The sequence below is a fragment of the Mustela putorius genome, unplaced genomic scaffold (genome assembly GCF_011764305.1).
Source record: "Mustela putorius furo isolate JIRA1106 unplaced genomic scaffold, ASM1176430v1.1 tig00003856_pilon_pilon_pilon, whole genome shotgun sequence".
NCBI lineage: Eukaryota > Metazoa > Chordata > Mammalia > Carnivora > Mustelidae > Mustela > Mustela putorius.
The window spans coordinates 1,369,056-1,386,866 of NW_025422008.1; the positions used below are offsets into that span (position 1 = coordinate 1,369,056).

General features: G+C 49.0%; 1 protein-coding gene and 1 long non-coding RNA gene across 5 annotated transcripts in view; both read right to left on the bottom strand.

Annotated features, from left to right (window-relative positions):
* LOC123387558 (saoe class I histocompatibility antigen, A alpha chain-like) overlaps positions 1-17,811 on the bottom strand; it is a 156,423-nt gene that overhangs the window by 33,361 nt on the left and 105,251 nt on the right. The window lies entirely within an intron of this gene.
* Positions 2,485-11,556, bottom strand: LOC123387566. Of its 4 annotated transcripts, none has more exons than XR_006602003.1 (5): positions 11,415-11,556; positions 8,516-9,108; positions 8,289-8,410; positions 6,539-6,716; positions 2,485-3,137 (listed from the first exon to the last, which is right to left on the bottom strand). It is a non-coding gene; the product is annotated as an uncharacterized LOC123387566 (long non-coding RNA). The 4 variants fall into 4 exon arrangements; XR_006602004.1 differs by lacking the exon at positions 2,485-3,137 and having other exon boundaries at positions 4,275-6,716; positions 8,516-8,641; positions 8,922-9,108; positions 11,415-11,555; XR_006602001.1 differs by lacking the exon at positions 2,485-3,137 and having other exon boundaries at positions 4,275-6,716.

The following is a 17,811-nucleotide window of genomic DNA, read 5'->3' on the forward strand; positions in this document are numbered from 1 at the left end:
GTCATTTATAAATTGAGTTTCATCCTCAAGAAGACTCATAAAAAGGACTTTTAGGGGGCATCTGGTTGGCTCAGTTGGTTAAGTGTCTGCCTTCAGCTCAGGTGGTGATCCCGGGGTCCTGGGATGGAGCACCCCCGCATAGGGCCCTCTGCTCAGCAGGGAGCCTGTTTCTCCCTCTCCCTCTGCGTGCTGCTCCCCCTGCTTGTACTCTCTCTCCCTCTGTCAAATAGATTTTTTTTAAAGGTACTTTAGAAAAAAACACAGGTTTTTGATGTCTTCAAAATCCTAAACTAAAATGGGTAAGAGTTTCTTGAACTAAATAAAAGCTGTATTTAAACTAAACAAGAATCAGTAACATGGGACTAAATAAACTAAGAAAATGATTATAGTTTTGTGACTCTTGTTTAAAACATTTCTGGTTCTCCAATGTTTGGTCTTCCAGGTTAAGAAAACTCTCTCTTAAGATAACGTAAATATTCTTTCTTCTATGGCAACTATACTCATATGCATAAGCTCAGTAAGAATCTGTTCTCCTTGTGATGGGACACCATTGGAAACATGGGTTATTTTACCAAGGCTTTGACTGGAATGTCATATTTGAGAGAGACATGCATGGACTCAGAGATGACCAAACAGCTTTAAGGATCTGAGGTTGTCTTTATGAAATGTGGAGCCTTAAAGCCCCTTGGAACTGTTGCCCTGATACCTTGCTTACAGAGTTCCCAGCAGCCTCACCAGTGAGCAAATAATGCCACTTCCTGGCGGGCACAGGAACCTCAGACAGTCTGGGAGCTCATGAAGAGGAATTCAGCTGCCCACATCCACAGCTTTTGCACATCTCTGATGGCACGTACTTGGCTTGGCTTCTGGCCTGGAGAGGCTACTGAGAGTTCCACCCAGAGATTCCTTGCAAAAAGTTCCAACAAAGCAAACTTTAAAAGATCTATACAGCTAATTGCTATTCTTGCCGAGCTTACATAAATAATTAAAATAAGTTCATTAAAATTAGACTTGTTTCCAAATTAATTAGTCTTGATTTGGCTGTTTCTGAAAATGAGGGTTATTATAATAGAGAGAAATTATGTTTTAGTAACGTCTTTATAGATGTTAAATTCTAGCTCTGATCATCTTTAAACATTTGTTGTTTGCCTAAGCTAGACAACCTGAGGTAAACTTCAGAGAAATTGCCACAATAGCTCATGTATGGGCAATCCTCATGCTTGTTATTCTGTGGGGATAATAATTTTTTTTTTAAGATTTTATTTATTTATTTGACAGACGGAGATCACAGTTAGGCAGAGAGAGAGGAAGGGAAGCAGGCTCCTGGCTGAGCAGAGAGCCCGATGCTGGGCTTGATTCCAAGAAATGCCTATCGGCCCTTCCCTCCTCTGGGAGCTGCTGGGGACTGAGATGTTCATGACCTCTGCCCACATGGGCGCAGCCCTGCAGCAGAGCAAGTGGTGGCCACCAAGGGCCACGAACAAGGCCTGGGCTTTAGGAATGAACAGATGGAGAAGCCCCGCTCTGCTGAGCTCTGGCTCTGGTGATCTTGTGGAGATGCCCTGGTGCCTGAGTCCGCAGGTTCCCACTCAGGGGCAGGGGTGGGAGAAGTCCCAGCAGGGCCACAATTGTGTTCCTGTGCCTGTGTGTTCCTTCTGGTTCTAGACGGCTCTGCTGACACACCGTCCTCCCTGCACACTCTGAAGCTCCCTGAACACTTGACTCTGAACCACCCCGGTATCTCCCTGGTCTGCTCCATGTACCTGTCATGTCAGACATCCCGTCAGTTAAATTTGAAAAATAGTATGGACTGCTTTTCCTATTTGATTCCCGTATTACTTTTGTATGCTAATTAATTCTTCCTTTCTCAAATTAATCCAGATACCCTAATGAGTAACATCTCTCTCTGCTAAAGCTAAAGAGAGTATTGACATCACTGTTCATAAACAAGTCATTAAAGCCGACTCTCTGAACAGGAGTTTGTTTCCCATTTCTCTCCTCCAATTGCAAGATTTCTTATTAAGTGACTCTTAACAGGTTTCACATCATGGTCAGTGGTTTTTGCCATCTTAGTGCTGTGGGAGGACCAGGCCTGCCCAGTGACATGTTTTCCATCCAAATATTCACAGACAGTATCGAATCTTCTCAGACGTTTAGTTATTTATATTTTTAATTGTTTGCAGCTTACTTTGTGTAAGTTAAATATACATTATACATTTAATCAATTATCATATCCAATATTAGAATTCGCTGTGTATATTCATTTAATGTAAAATGTTAAAAACAGATGAAATTGTAGGGAAGATAATTTTTTAAAAAGATTTTATTTATTTATTTGACAGATGGAGATCACAAGTAGGCAGAGAGGCAGGCAGAGAGAGAAGAGGAACAGTGTCCCCACTGAGCAGAAAGCCTGACTTGGGACTCAATCCCAGGACCCTGGGATCATGACGTGAGCTGAAGGCAGAGGCTTTAACCCACCGAGCCACCCAGGCGCCCCAAGAAAATAATTTTTAAGAGTATTTAAATTGGGGGTATAGTTGACACATAATATTCCATTAGTCTCAGGGGTACAAAGTAATGATGTGACAAGTTCATATGTTACACTCTATTCCTCACAGGTGTAGCTCGCATTTGCCCGATGCAGCCCTATGACAGTATCATCATCTGTCTTCCTCGTGCTGTGACTTTTATTTCCGTCACTTATTCATTCTGGAACTGGAAGCCTGTGTCCCCACTGCCCCTCCCGCATGTTCCAAGACCCCACCCCCTCCTCTCTGGCAACCATCTCAGATGATCATTTACTGGAGGAGTAATGCCTGTGAACAAGAGGATCCTGTGAACAGAAAGTGCACTGTGTAAACATTTGATGCTTGGCTTCACAGCTCAGAGGACAGCATGAGCTTCTGATGACACCATTTCCATGTTTGCTGAACTTAACACCCATCATTACTATTACAGAAAGTTCTACTGTTCCCAGGACGTTCCTGCCTGCAGCTCATTTATAATGTTCTTCAAACGGTTCTTTTTGGCAATGGCCGATGATTTCTGTTGCATACTTAGCGCGGACAGCATGGGTTCAAATGTTCAGCTCTCACACAGCTATGGGGTGTGATCTGCATGTCATCTTTACACGGCTGGGAAGAGCAAGACACCAGTGAGTTTTGATAAAAGTAGCACAGGTTTTGTTTGTTTGTTTGTTTTAATCTGGATATGCCAAAGAGTGTTTGCTTTGCAGGAAATCACACACAATCTGTGCATTTTATGGGGACACCATGGGTGTGGGATTGGAATATGACTGTCACAGGGGGTGAGGGACAGGGAGGTTTGTTGTGTCATTGTCTCCCATTGTGTTATGTTGTGTGCCCTGTCTCTCCTGTCACACAACACACGTGTGTGTGGGCATACACACACACACACACACACACACACACACAGATACACATGCTTTCCCCACAGGTGCATCACTAGGTCCTCACTCAGTTAATCCTGGAGCCTCCTCCGAAACTCCCCCTCCCCTGGCTTCCTTGCTCAGCTCAGGACAGCGCTCGCTCTCAGCAGTATTCCCCCTCAGCGGGGTCAGAGCTGCTCTAGGAGGTCCTGCATTTCCTGCCTTGGGCTTCATGGACCTTCCTCTACTATGACCCTGAGGAGAGGGAGACAGTTTGGAGTCGAGTGGTGCATGAAGGAGCCAAGTTCTTTGAATGACGAGACCAAGATCTTCATGAGCCAGATAAAAAGTAACCCCCAAACCTGAGGAATGTGCAGCGACCCTACCGCTAAACCCCGGGGCTCAGTCTGGACAAAGAGCAGCTGGGACAGCCAGCAGCTTGGGGCCTGGGAGAAAGCAGAGGGGCCAAGCACACCCCTGACCCTGACCCCCAGGAGTGTGAGATCCTCTTGTCAGGCTGGAGCAGGCAGGTGCGCACAAGCTGTCATGTGAGAGTGAAGCAGGGACAGTCTGCTCAGGGGGGTAGGGTCCTTGTGTCATTAAGTAGTTAACTAACAGACTCAGTGGGTCATGGACACAGTTTAGGTCCCTGTAGGGGAGGAACCAGAAAGTATAAGCTAGTGTTTGTCCTCACAGAGCCTACAGTGAAGATGTGGAGATCACATCTTCTGAGATCACGTGACTGAATGTGTGAGGCAGACTGAGAGCTACTAAAGACCGATGCCTCCATAGATGTCACACGAAAAACAGAGACAGTTTATAGGGTTCATAGACCAGACCCCCAGTGGTCGGGGAAAGTTCATGAATGAGCTGCAACTCTGTGTAGACCCTGATGTGTACAGATTGTACACATGATCTGGGTTTATGGGGGGGTGGGGGTGAGGTCCCAAGCAGTTAGAGTGGGCAAGGTGTGGGTGACATTGGACACAGGGAGGTCAGGAGATAGGTGTAGTTAATCATTTCTAGTTAATATCTGGAGGGTTTAGCATATGAATCAGTCAGTGGAGGACCCTGCATGTGGCATCCAGGCATAATCCAGTAAGAAGCACAATTAGAGCTGAAGAGGGAGGCTGCTCAGACTTTCCCAGCAGATCCATATAGGAACATGAATTCCAGTTTGCCAGATGGTTCTGTTTCAGGTCCCGACAGAGTCCTGCCTTCTCAGGGCTCACAGCATCAGAGAAGAGAGATGGCATGCGGGGAGGTTTGGTACAGTGTGTAAGGATGGGACAGGGATCTTTCCAGCAGTTTTTCAGGATCTGAGAACAAACTCTTAGAAGACCTGTTCCTATGACTCCCATCACTCAGGCTGTTACAGAGGTGTTAAGAGCTGTGCAGGAACTGAGGAGCAAGACCAAGTATGTCATTCTTACTGTGTCAAACTAGCACAATCTACACAGTGAATGTTCCCTACTGAGAAGCTGGTGGGGGTGGGATGCAGAGACAAATGCTGGGGGCTCCGGAGATGTGCTCTGTCCTGACTGACACTGCCTGGTCCTGGGCAGGACCCTGACCTTGCAGGTCACTGTGGCTGGAGCTCCAGGAGGATAATGGGACCTTGGGGTGGCACGGGATGACCAGGACATGACAGTGACTGAGTTTGAACATGGAACCTCTGCCATCCATGGTAGTCTCTTTGTTGCTGCTACCCCAGCAGAGACAGGAGGCCAGTGGGCACTTCATTGAGGGACAAGATGGACTCAAGAAGCCGCGGTTCCTATTGCTGCAGAGACACTTGGGGTTTAGGACAAGAACATCAGCGGCACTGGTAAGGACTCCCCACAGCCCAGCCCTACAAGCACTTCCTAGTCCAGCCTGGGGCCACCCTTTCTCCAGAGCTACTCACACACAGAGGTGGAAGACATCTAGTGTGGGATGGGGGGCCATGCGCTGAGGACAGCGGCCCATCCCGAGTCCCCTGGGCAGTGCCATGGCACACACTTCTTAGGCCCACGCTGGGGAACGTTCTTGCGGGAGAGCATGGTAGTAGCTCTGAGGCTCATGGAGGTTTCTCACTCTTCAGGCTCTTCCTCAAACCAGAGACACAGTAGCTGTGAGGACCTATCAATACTGAACTAGAGATACTGAGTTCCAGGCTTCATAAGCGGGTGGAGAGTCTCTGAAAAGGGTCAGCCCTTGGAAGAGAATGTTAGAAGCAGTTTTCACCCTCTTGCCTTGGGCCCCGGGCCTGGCTAGTGCCGATTACTTCTGCCCCGATAGGGAACACTCCCTGCCTCGCCCTGGCAAGCAGCCAGACCCTCCCCAGGTATTACATCTTGGTCTGTGGAGTTGATGCTTTTCCAGAAGGCTTTGTCTTAGTGCTCCCTGTTTGCTCTTCCACAGAGCCTCCCAGAACACAGGTGACCAGCCACCCTCTCTCTGACTGTGGGGTCACCCTGTGGGGCTGTGCAACCTGGGCTTCTCCCCTGCAGAGATGACTATGACCTGTAGTGGGCCAAGGAGCACCAGGTCTAGAACAAGGAGCCTGTGGAGACCAGGCAGAAGGGGATGGAACCATCCAGAAGTGGGTGGCCATTGTGCTGCCTTCTGGAGATGAGAGATACACGTGCCACGTGCAGCATGAAAGGATGCCAGGGCCCATCACCATGAGACAGTGGGGGAGTGGAGGAGAGATGAGCAGTGGAGCCTCATATCAAGGACCCAGGAGCTTTCTAGAGACTTCCAGCAGGGCACAGGGTATCCCTGTTTTCCTTTTCACCTCTGATCCATTTGCCCAGCCCACCATGCTCCTCAAGGGGGCTTTCCTGGCCAGGTGCTCATTGATGCTCTGATCTCTGGGGTTGTTTTAGCAGGGGTTTAGATTGATGGAACTATAGTTGCTAGAGTTGTGTTCTAGAAGAACAAGAACTCAGGTGGAAAGGAGATCTAGTCTCCTCATTCTGATCTATACCTGTCTCACCCCAAGGGTTCAACTGAAACTTCTGTTCCTATTTATTCTGAAAGAGATATGGAGGCTACTGGCTCCTGGGGATGGGGGTGGGATGTGGTATCCCTGGCTGGTGGGAGGGCAGGCTAGGAGAAGGTGGGAGGCTGGAGACCTGCTGGACCCCAGAGCCCCAACACCACCTGGGACAATGCACATGGTTGCCTCTGGATTCCAGGATCTCGAGCTAAGGTCACATCTCCCGCTCCTGTAGGAGGGTTCCAGGAGCAGGTATGCAAGAAATCCAGAGAGTACCAGAGTTCCTGCCGAGGAGGTCTCTTTGGTGGGAAAAAAATCCTCTGGTTCTTCTCCCTAAAGATCCTAAATTAAAAAAAAAAAAAAACATTTTTATTTAAATTCATTTTAGTTAGCATATACTTTATTATTAGGTTTGGGGGTAGAAATTAGCGATTAGTCAGTTGCATATACCACTCAGTGCTCTTAACATCATGTACCCTCCTTAATGCCCATCACCCAATTATCCCTTCCCCCCCACTCACCTCCCTTCTAGCAACCCTCATTAAGAGTCTCTTATGGTTTGCCTTCCTCTCTATTTTTATTTTACTTTTTCTTCCCTTCTATGTTCATCTGTTTTGTTTTCTAAATTCCACATATGAATGAAATCAAATGGTATTTATCTTTCTCTGAGAGACCTATTTCACTTTGCATAATAACTTCTGGTTCCACATAGGTCTTTGCAAATGGCAAGGTTACTTTCTTTTTGAAGGCTGAGTAATATTCCATTGTGTCTGCCTGTCTATCTATGTATCTATCTGTCCACCACCTCTTCTTTATCAGTTCATCAGTCGATGCACAACTGCCATCAAGATCCTAGATTTCTTAGGCAGAGGAAGAGTAAGTCAGACCCCAAATAAAGTGGGAAATGTGATGCAGAGGTGTCATGTACATATGTCTGTCTGGGGAGGGCAGGTTCACAATCTTGTAGAAATGTGTACAGGAATTTGTGTGGAGGTTTGTATATACGTGTGTGAGTGAGCACGTGCAAGCATGTATGAGTGTCCATATGCATACGTATGCCTGTGTGTGTGTGTGTGTGAGTGTGCGCGTGCGCACATGCACCCTGCTCTGAGAATTCCTCATCCTTGTGTCCACTCTGGCCGATTCATGGTTGCCCCACCCCCACCCCACCACATGGGTTACAAGTTCCATCTGCAGCAGGTAAGAAAGTGAGAGGGGCTCGGGGTGATGAGTGAGGGGGCGAACTGGTACACATCATGGTAGGAAGAAGAGAACAGGAATTACTTTGGTGGGACTCTCTTCCTCCCCAGGGTTCTTCTCGATAAAAGCGTCAGACACAGTTTTAAGGGATTTATATGAATTGAATCATTTAAAATGTCCTAATAACCCTGTGATATAGGGAAAGGTACCAACTCCAATTTATAGGGAAGAAAACCAGGGTCACTATGAGCTTAACTGAGTCAATTGGTTGAGCCATGACTAACAAAATGGTCAGGTGCTGAGTCGAAGTGCACACCATTTTTTTTTTTTTTTGACCACTGAAAACTGTTCATCTGCCTCAGTAAGGGTCACCACCTTCTGTGGCTCTGACAGCTTCTCCTTTTCTAGCACTGAGTCTTGTCAGGCGTATGCATTTCTCACTGTCCCTGTAAGGGAATCCATGGGGTTTGAGGGGATAGGAGAGCTGGTTGTACGTTGGCGGATGGAGTGTGTTTGCTGGAGGTGGAGGGGAAGGAGGGCACCTCTGGGCTGTAGGGAATCAGTGGAGTCTGCATCTGGGGTGTGAGGTGGGCTGCATACAGAAGTGGGGAGACCAGCCATGGGTGGGCAGAGTTCACTTACTGTTTTGTTCATAGCCTGAAAGCACAGCCCGAGTGAGCCTGAGAGACACTGGGGTGAGCATTCATGACCTACCAATCCTGCTATCTGTGACCTGTCTTCTTCCAGCTGACTTCCTGGTGAGGCCTGCTCTCCAAGGTGAGAAGTGACGTGAAGGTGGCACTTTCTGGTAGCCTGACAGTAGTTCCCTCATGGGCCTTTCCAGATAGAGTGAGAGGAATGCAAGTAGGTTGGTAAGAACTTGACATTCATGTTGGAAAGAGAAAATGGGATGTTTGTCTTCAAGAAAGGGGAGGGCTGACCTCTGGGGAGGACTGAGTAGTTCTTTGTGGGCTGGTGGACTGGGGGCCTCAGCTTCTTGATGGATGTAGGCAGCAGGCTGGCCTGAGTTTCTGGTCTTTCCAACACAGCTGCTTGCTTCATCAGAGCTTACAGGTGGAGAAGATGGTAGAAACTCAGCAGGCAAATGGAATTCATGATTGTTTATATTCCAAGGTCACCACTGACAGATTTCTTTGGTTAAAAGATATTCTAGGTACCCCCACCCCATACTCAGTAGGAGGAGATTCCATAAGGGCATGTGGACCAGGAGGTGGGGACCATTGGGCCTTATTATAGAACCTGCACAGGGATGTTCCAGGTGACAGATGGGAGGAATGGAGGGTAGGAATGTCTCTGCGCTGGATGTGTTCATAAATCTGCACTTACCAGGCTGTTACCCTGCACAGTCACAGAGCAACATAGTTATCACTCTGGGTCCCCTGCTGGAGATGACCTGCAGGCTGAGTTGTGTTATCCAAGCAGGGTCTTAGCTGCAAGAATCATGCTGTAGGGGTGCCTGGGTGGCTCAGTGGGTTAAGCCGCTGCCTTCAGCTCAGGTTATGATCTCGGGGTCCTGGGATAGAGTCCCGCATTGGGCTCTCTGCTCGGCAGGGAGCCTGCTTCCCTCTCTCTCTCTCTCTGCCTGCCTCTCTATCTACTTGTGATCTCTCTCTGTCAAATAAATAAATAAAATCTTAAAAAAAAAAAAAGAATCATTCTGTATGTGGAAAGGTCTGTCTCAACTTTGTGGAAACTGAGAGGTCGTCCTCTCGGAATATTTCCCCCCTCATTTGTCAGACCTTTTAATTCTCTAGGAAAGCACCATCACTACACTCAACCATGTTGTTTCTTTCCTGCATCGTGCTGCCTGGGTAATCCTTGTCTCCCTCTATTTCTGCCAGTCTGCCACAGATGGGATTCCATCAAGACATTTCTTGTGATTCCACTCCTCACCCTTTTTTGAACACAGGACATTCCCCTGCCCTAGTGAGGGTGAACCAGAGGTTCCCTGCCTGGAAAGAACTACCCCCAGACCTCCTCTTACAAAATTCCTTCATGTCCTTCAATCCCCTCAGAGCTCATGTTCTCAGTGAGGCTCACATGTACCACCCCAGTAAAGTAGCCGTCTTCCCTGTCCCCACGCAGGTCTCCTCTGGGTCCCCTCCCTCACTGCACTTCCCAACCTCTAACACACACACTTCCCTTAGTTACTAGCATAGTCTGCCCCTCACTACCAGCACATACACCCCACCAGGTGGTCCCATTTGGTCTGTTTCTACTTCACTGAGGTGTCCTAGATGCTATAGTAGTGTTCCTGTGTCTGACGCTCAATTATCACTTGGAGAAATGATCCACAAAAGCACTTCTCTTCTAGATGAGTCTCAGGCCACAGCTGTTTGTGGCAGCTGTCACTTTTCTCACCAGTGGTGTCTCCTCCACGTCCCCATGTCCTCCTTCCCACACCATCCCTCCTGCACAGCACAGGAAACAACGACAGTTCTTCCTTCAGCAAAGTTGTGCATAGTCTTACGGGTCATATATTCCAGACAAATGTGTATTCAGATTAGACACTGCTTCATCACTCTATGAATCCGGAGGGACATGAGACCAGAACTCTTACAGGAGAAGAACTGGCCTAAGCCTCCAAAGAAAAAGAAAAAAAAAAAACGGGAGGGGGACTAGGAGGAGGAGAGGGAAGGATGGGGGAGGGAAGGAGGAGGAGAAAAGACAGGCAAAACTTGGGGGCTGAGTCCTGACCCAGTTCTGAGTCTAGACTGTCCTGCTCACAGGAAGCTCTTGCTGCACAAGGTCCTGGAGACAGGGGAGATCCAAGTCCCTGTGACCGCAGGGCCTGATGGGACATCAGATGGGACATCAGACAGGTTCTACTGAAGGGACAGGGTCAAGGGAGCAGTGATGATGACCCAGCAGAGGAGTGACCATGTCAAAGCCCAGGATGCAAGTAGCACAGGCTGGGCACAGTCCATGCTGGCTCCTTGCAGCCTCTCTTCTCCCCACCCCCAGAGGAAGCCCAGCAAACTTGCAGAACCTGGCAGGCTCTCAGTGCTTTTATTTCCTCTCCGGAACACTAGGAATCCTCCGTTTTTTAAGTAACCCATCAACCCCTCCAGGCAAGCACTGAAGCAAACAAACTGCATCCAGAGTTTTTTGTTTGTTTGTTTTGTTTTGTTTGTTTTAGATTTTATTTATTTATTTGACAGAGAGAGAGAGAGAGAGAGATCACAAGTAGGCAGAGAGACAGGCAGAGAGAGAGGAAGGGAAGCAGGCTCCCTGCGGAGTAGAGAGTCCGATGTGGGGCTCGATCCCAGGACTCTGGGATCATGACCTGAGCTGAAGGCAGAGGCTTTAACCCACTGAGCCACCCAGGTGCCCCCAGAGTTTTAATTTCAACCAGACATTAAGAGTCCCCAGTTCCCTGGGAAGAGAAACACAGATAGGGATGGAGAGGGGAGCAGATGAGGGAGGAAAATGCAGAGCAGTAGGGGTCGGGAGACAGGAGGGCAGTGGCGGAGAGTGGGGCTCCCGGGGCCGGGCGGGACATGCCGGTGTGGAAATACCTCACCGGGAGGGAGCCTGCGGGCATGGAGGGGCTGCGACCCCGCCCGACCCTCCTCCTCGCCGGGCCCAAGGCTCAGGTGGATGCAGCCACGAGGGCAGGGGGAGCGGGCACCGAGTGGGGGAGAGCAGGGAGGAGATGGGGAGAGAAGTGGGAGCACAGACCCCAGCGGGGCCGGGGGCGGCTGGGGGGTCTCGGGAGGGGGCGACGGTGAGGCGCCTTCCCCGGGAGTCCCGCGTCCCCGCAAGGAGGTCCCCTCGCTCCCGCCCCGCAGCTGCCTTTTCCTACCGCCCCGCACTCACCTGACCAGGTCTCGGTCACGGCCACGGCACAAGCAAGCAACAGCAGTCTGTTCCGGGACTCGACGACCCAGACCTTCAAGGTCGGAGAAGTAGCAAAGTCCTGGCGGGCCTGCTAAAGACTTCAGAATGTGGAACCGCGGAGCCGCTGATTGGCTTCTCCAGAAACCTGTCACCCAATGGGAGTGCGAAGTTTTTGCGCGTCATGGGTATCCAGGCAGGCGGACCAGATACAGGCTGTAAAAGGGAGAAGTGAAACCCGGGGAGATGGGGACTCCCTGGCGCTGGGCTACCCTAGGGCACCGCTGCCCTTGCTTCTGAGACTCTGAAGACCAGTCCCTCCTGGGGATCTGAGTCTTTGCCCTGACCCCTCTCCTCCTACACGGTGATCAGGTGATCACTTTGTCACCCTGTCTTCCCAGGGGCTCTGAGGAATCCAGGCAGAGACCCTCAGGTTGGACTCAGCCCCTCTTCTTCGCAGTCCTTTCCGGAGTATCTGCTGAACTGGACTTTCTTACCTCTCACCCTCACCTCTGTCTCTCTGTCTGGACTCTTCTAGAGGGAACTCACCCCAGGGCATTTGCTACCAGAGAGAGAGAGAGAGAGAGAGAGAGAGAGCGAGCAGCCCTGGGAACAGAGATGGAGGGACAGGGCTTTCTATTTACACCTCAAGAAGCTGGGTCTGGTGCAACAGCTGCAAATTCTCACTGAGACCAGTGTCCTTTTTGTGAATTCACTGTCTTGGTAGCACAGTCTTGATAATCCCTGAACATCAGCAGTCTAGTCCGTGAAAGTGATTTTGGCCCCTTCCCACAGAAATGTGTAAACTTGTATATCACAGCAGTCAGACTCACAGAGCTCTTCCGTTTCCCCAAACAGTATCAGTGACTGCTGTGTTCTGAAATTATCTTCATTCCCTAGCCCCAAGATTGTGCGAGTCCTGGACATACCCTCAGTGCAGGGATACACAATTGTTATTGTGTATTTCAGCTGGAAGCCTGTCCACGCTTGGATCACCTGGAAGTGGCAAGTGTTCAAAGCAGTAGAAATGCACTTCCCCCATGTCCATGCATTCCCTGTGTGTGAGTCCAGACCTAAGGCATGGGCGTGGTTATTGGGGCTCTAGGTATTATCTGATTACCATGAGGAGGCAACTGTTTTTCAGGCAGCCCCACAGAGTGTAGTTAATACCAGATGCACAGAATATCTTGCTAAGCCCTTTAAATATATATGAATTAAAAATCTATATGCCAGCATATTTAAGTCTGAGAATTCCTGTTTTAGAATTTGTTACCTCTGCTTCTCTCCCTCAGCCTGCATCTGCAGCCCTTCTCTCTGTCTCTCTCATCCATCAGGCCCTCTCCTCCCCTTGTGTCCACTACCTCTGATTCCTGAACTGGGGCCCTGGTGCCTCCCCATCACCTGCCACCCAGGACCCTTGTCCCCACAGGGGTCAGCGATCCTGATGACATGAGTCAGCTCATGTCATGTCTTCACTGAAAATGCTCCAATGGATCCATCTCACTCCTGGGAAGCCTCTAGAATAGGGAACACACTAGCACAGGTGATTTGGACCACTTTGGTGAAAACTGTATCTGCAGCATAGAAAGCTATTCCTGGTACATAGTAGGCACTAAATTAATTGCTGTTGAATAAATGAATGAATGAATGAATGAAATATGTCTCTATTAGAACGTAATTCATTCCATAAAAATCACAAAGGGGAATATAGTAAAAAAATCGAGAAAGGTTTTGTTGCATGCAATTAGTGTGCACAATAGTTCATAAATTCATTTCAGGGGAAGAAGTGCTATGTGTTTATTTGTTGCAGAGTGAGCCTGGGTATTCATTTTCGATTACTGCATAGCTAATTACCAAGGCTTCATGGCTCAAAACAACACCAGTTATTTCGCTTATCGTTTTTTAGTCAGAAATCCAGGCATGGGGGGCTCCTGGCGGGCGACGTTGGTAGAGTGTGTGACTCTTGGCCCTAGGGTCATGAGTTGAAGCCCTGTGTTGGCTATGGACCCTACTTAAAAAAATATAAAAAGAAAAAGAAATTCAGGCATGGTGTAGATGGGCTCTTACTCAGGATTTCACAAAACTGTGTTCTCATCTTGATGTGTTCTGCTCCTTCAAGTTCATACAGAACTGTTGGAAGAATTCTGTTTCCTACAGTTACAAGGCTGAGGTCCCCGTTTCCTTGGCAGCTGGAATGGTCCCCATGCCCACAAGCATCTTTGCCATTTTGCCCTCCCTTTTCAAAGCCAACAATAGAGAAAACCCTTCACATTGAATCCTTTTCACACTTAGGATCTTTTTTGCTCAGGAAGAGCCCAGCCCTTTAAAGACTCACCTGATCAGGACAGTTGTACCTAAGGGAATCTCCCTGTCTTAAAGTCAGCTGATTTGAGGCCTTACTTATATCAACAAGGTCCCTACCCAGCAGCACCTACTTGAGTGTTTGATTGACTAACTGGGGGAAAGGGGAATAACCAGGGGGTACTTACTGGATTTCCTTCATCCAATCTGCTGGTCATGGAGCTCCCACTCATCTCTTCAAGGCCCTTTCATCCCCACTGATGTTAAGGAGCTAACTCTAGGACCTCTGTCCCTTACATGATCCCTGCCCTATAGAGGAAAATACACTCAAATTTCTTAGTGATGCAGTTTCCTCTTGCCAGCACCTTGGCTTTGGGGAAAGGTGAGTCTTCTGGATCTTCCTGAGGAACATAATCCCTTGGTGGGTGTTCTGGCCTCATATCATGCCTGCGTTCCGCATGTCCACTTCCTTCAGCTTCTTGATCCCATCCTTTGCTGTCTACTGGGGCAACTACCAGGTCAACCTTGTGGAGAGTTGGACACTTTTTCCAGTTTACATAGAGCCACCCCAACAGTGAGATTGTCCCATGTCCTGGGGTCCTGGATAAATCCACATCCTGAAAAGTGCCCCCAGTCAATGCATTTTTTCTTTGCCAGCCTGACATTCCTGTCCTTTGATCAAGCACCCTCAGAGTTCAGTCCCAGGGCTGCTGCTCATGTTCCTACACATGCATGCTGGGTAGTTCTTGCAAAACTCCTGGGTGGATACCACATGCACCTAGGGGTGAGTCTTCTGCACCATCTGACAGCACAGGAAGTGTTAACCATTAATAGAGAAGGGCGAGCCTCCTCTGTGTGTCCAGAGGGTGCTGAAGGGCATCCACTGGGAGGAACTTGATCAAGTCTGCAGGATCTTAGGTTTTCCTCACAGGGGCACTGAGTGCCACATCACAGGTCTGCCGTGGCTGAGTGTCCAAACCTCTCTGGAGTTTTTCCACTCTCCCATTATGATTCAGCTGCCATTCAGCTCTATGCATCTTCCTCTACAGGACACAGCTGCCTCTGTAAGATACTGCAGAGGCTCTCTTGTCTAGTCACTCACTGCTTGTTAACAGCCCTCAGATTCCCATGATCTTTCTATGATGCATCAGTAGAGATCACCAGCAACCTGAACCCCACTGATTCTGCAGCCCCCACCCCAATTATTTTCCACCAGCTTCTGTCATCCCAACTGCCATAGCTTTCCCCCAGACCAGGACAGTTTCTAGGCTCACCTCCAGCAACACCTGCAGCAGTTCAGCCGCCCTTTGTGTCCCACCTTCCAGCGTGGTCAGTGGACACCTGGTCTGCCAGGCAGTGTGTGTGAGCTCTTCCCCAATCCCCATCTTTCTGCCTGAATTCCTGGGCCATTCCTGATGCCACTGGTGTTTCAGTGTTTGTGGGGAACAGACCCCAGTACAGCATGATAATGCCAGGAATTTGTTAGGAGAAACCCTTGTGAGAAGACATGGGGAAGGATCCAGAAAAGCTGGGAGAACAGCAAATCTTGATGCAAGTCTGAATCCCAGGGAAGGAAACAACAAAGGAAGATTGTCTGGAAGCGTCCTAGACCCAGTGCAGAGTCAGGCAAGTTCATCAGGGTGTCGGGGAGCCCTGGAGCCTCAGTTAACCTGCAGAAGAGGAAGAGTCTTGCCTTAGTTTCCTTGCTGTTCTCAAGAACTGGCTGGAGGAATTCCATAGGAAGTGGCATCTCAGAGCGCACATGGCGTCAGATTTGAGAGCACACAGCTGGGGCCGGGAATCAGTTGCACTCCCTCAAGCTGACGGTAAGGGATGTGTCACAGCCAGCACCATAATCTAGTTGAGAACAAACACTGATTATGTGGTTATATGGCTGCCTTCAACTCAGGTCATGATCCCAGGTTTGGGATCGAGTCCCACATCAGTCTCCCTTCTCAGCCTAGAGCTTGCTTCTCCCTCTCCCTCTGCCTGCTGCTCTGCCAGCTTGTTTTCTCTCTGTATCTGTCTGTCAAATAGATAAATAAAATCTTTAAAAGATGAAGAAATGAAGAACAAGGAAGGGAGGTTGGATGAACTGAGAGCCCAGATATTTCCAGGGCAGGCGTGCCAGGTCCATGGGAGATGAGATACCCTGTGGGAGAGGACTCTGCAGGTAGCCAGGTCCTCAGGGGGACCTGGATTCTGTCGGAGCTGTGAGGTGAAGGGAACATCCTGAAAGGATGTGGACATTTGCTGATCATGGGCTGAGCATTCCATGGGGCACAGTGGTAGGTTCAGGAGCAGGGAGGGGGCGTGAAATGAGGCAGGATAGGGTGTGCAGAGCGTCATGGAGTGAGAGCGCAGAATATCTGGGGGGCCAGGGGTGACCAACAGAGATGAAGAAAGGGACATAATGACATTAGTCCTGGTGGACTCCAGGCAGATGGGGGTGCTGAGTGTGTGAGAGGTGATGGGGAAGAACAAGGGTTGGGGCTCTTCCTTGGGCTCTGTCATTGGGACAAGGAGGTTTGAGGTGACTTAGTTCTACATATGGGCCTTTTCTCAACCCCCAATTATGGGAGACAATCCCTGGGGTAAGAGTGGTGTTAATAAGTCCGTGGGTTCAAACTTGACCCCTGTGGGGCAGGAGTGGACTCACACAAAATGTCAGCTCTGCCTGACAGCTGCATTGGGAGAGAGACTTCTGTGACTCTGGCTGTGAGCCCAGCACAGGGTACCCTCTTATATCTTCCCTAGGGAGCGGAAGCCTAGGGAAGCTGGGATCTTAGTCTTCTAACCCCAGTGCACATGTCCACACTGTGGAGTAAGATGTAGATATTGAGATGCTGTTCCCAAATAAGAAATGATTTTGTTTAACTGAGTTTTGAAAAATTCAGAAAGAAGGAGTCAAAAATAGTTTCTACTTTGTGGTTTTCCCTTGTACTACCATCTATGGGCTGGAGAGAGGAGTTGCAAAGGGATACAGAATCCTCAGAAAGGGCACCAGGGCTCCTGAGCTCTCCTCTACTGTGCCCCCTGCCACAGCCCTGAGGCTGACCCTTGTGGAGTCCAGGGCTGTCTGGAAGGTTCTTTGTTGTCCCGCTGATGCCCAGGCCTCTGCCCAGACATCTCTACCTGACATTCAGTGCAGACCCCATTCAGGCTTCTCTGTCAGAATCCATTTGAGAGCAGAGCAGTGGGGGACACCCTTACACTTCTCCCTGTGTGGGGCATCTGGACCAAGGATAGAAGGCCCAGGGATCCTCTCTTGTCTTCAGCCAGGCCCTACCCAGTGTCTCCCTCAGCTGTAGCACCTGGGAAGGGACCCATATACTAGGGGGCACCCTCATCTGAGATGAGATTCAGAGTGAAGTCTTTTCAAAAACCACACTGATGCACCCTGTGGCCACCCAGAGTCACACAGACAAGGAGGATGTGGTACACACACACACACACACACACACACACACACCCACAAACCCACATACCCACACATGAACCATAGAATATTAAGCAGCCATAAATGAGGAAGAGACTTGTTACTTTGACAATGGATGGAATTACAGGGTGGTATGTCCGCTAAATGAAGGAAGCCAGACTGAGAAAGACAATACCATACATTTTCATTCATACATGGAATCTAAACAACAAAACAAGTGGATAAAGAAACACACAAAAAGCAGAATCAGACCTGTAAATATAGGGAACCCACTGATGGTTGCCAGAGGCAAGGGGGTGGGGGATGGGCACAATGGGAGAAGGGGAGCGGGAGACACAGGCTCCAGTTCTGGAATGAGGAGGGGTAGGAATGAAAGGCACAGCACAGGGAATCACTGTCACATCATGTGTGGTTACAGACGGCAGCTACACTGTGGTGAGCATAACGTGATCACAGAAGTGATCAGTGTGTTTTCTATTTGAAGCTAATGTAACCTTGTGTGTTCACTATGTTCAAATAAAAAATTTTTAAAGAAATTAATTAGAAAGAATAAACTATAAAACATATCAGTTTTTATTTATGGGTCATGTATGTTTGAGTTATCCTACATTCTTTGAAAAACTTCTCTTAATTTCTTTT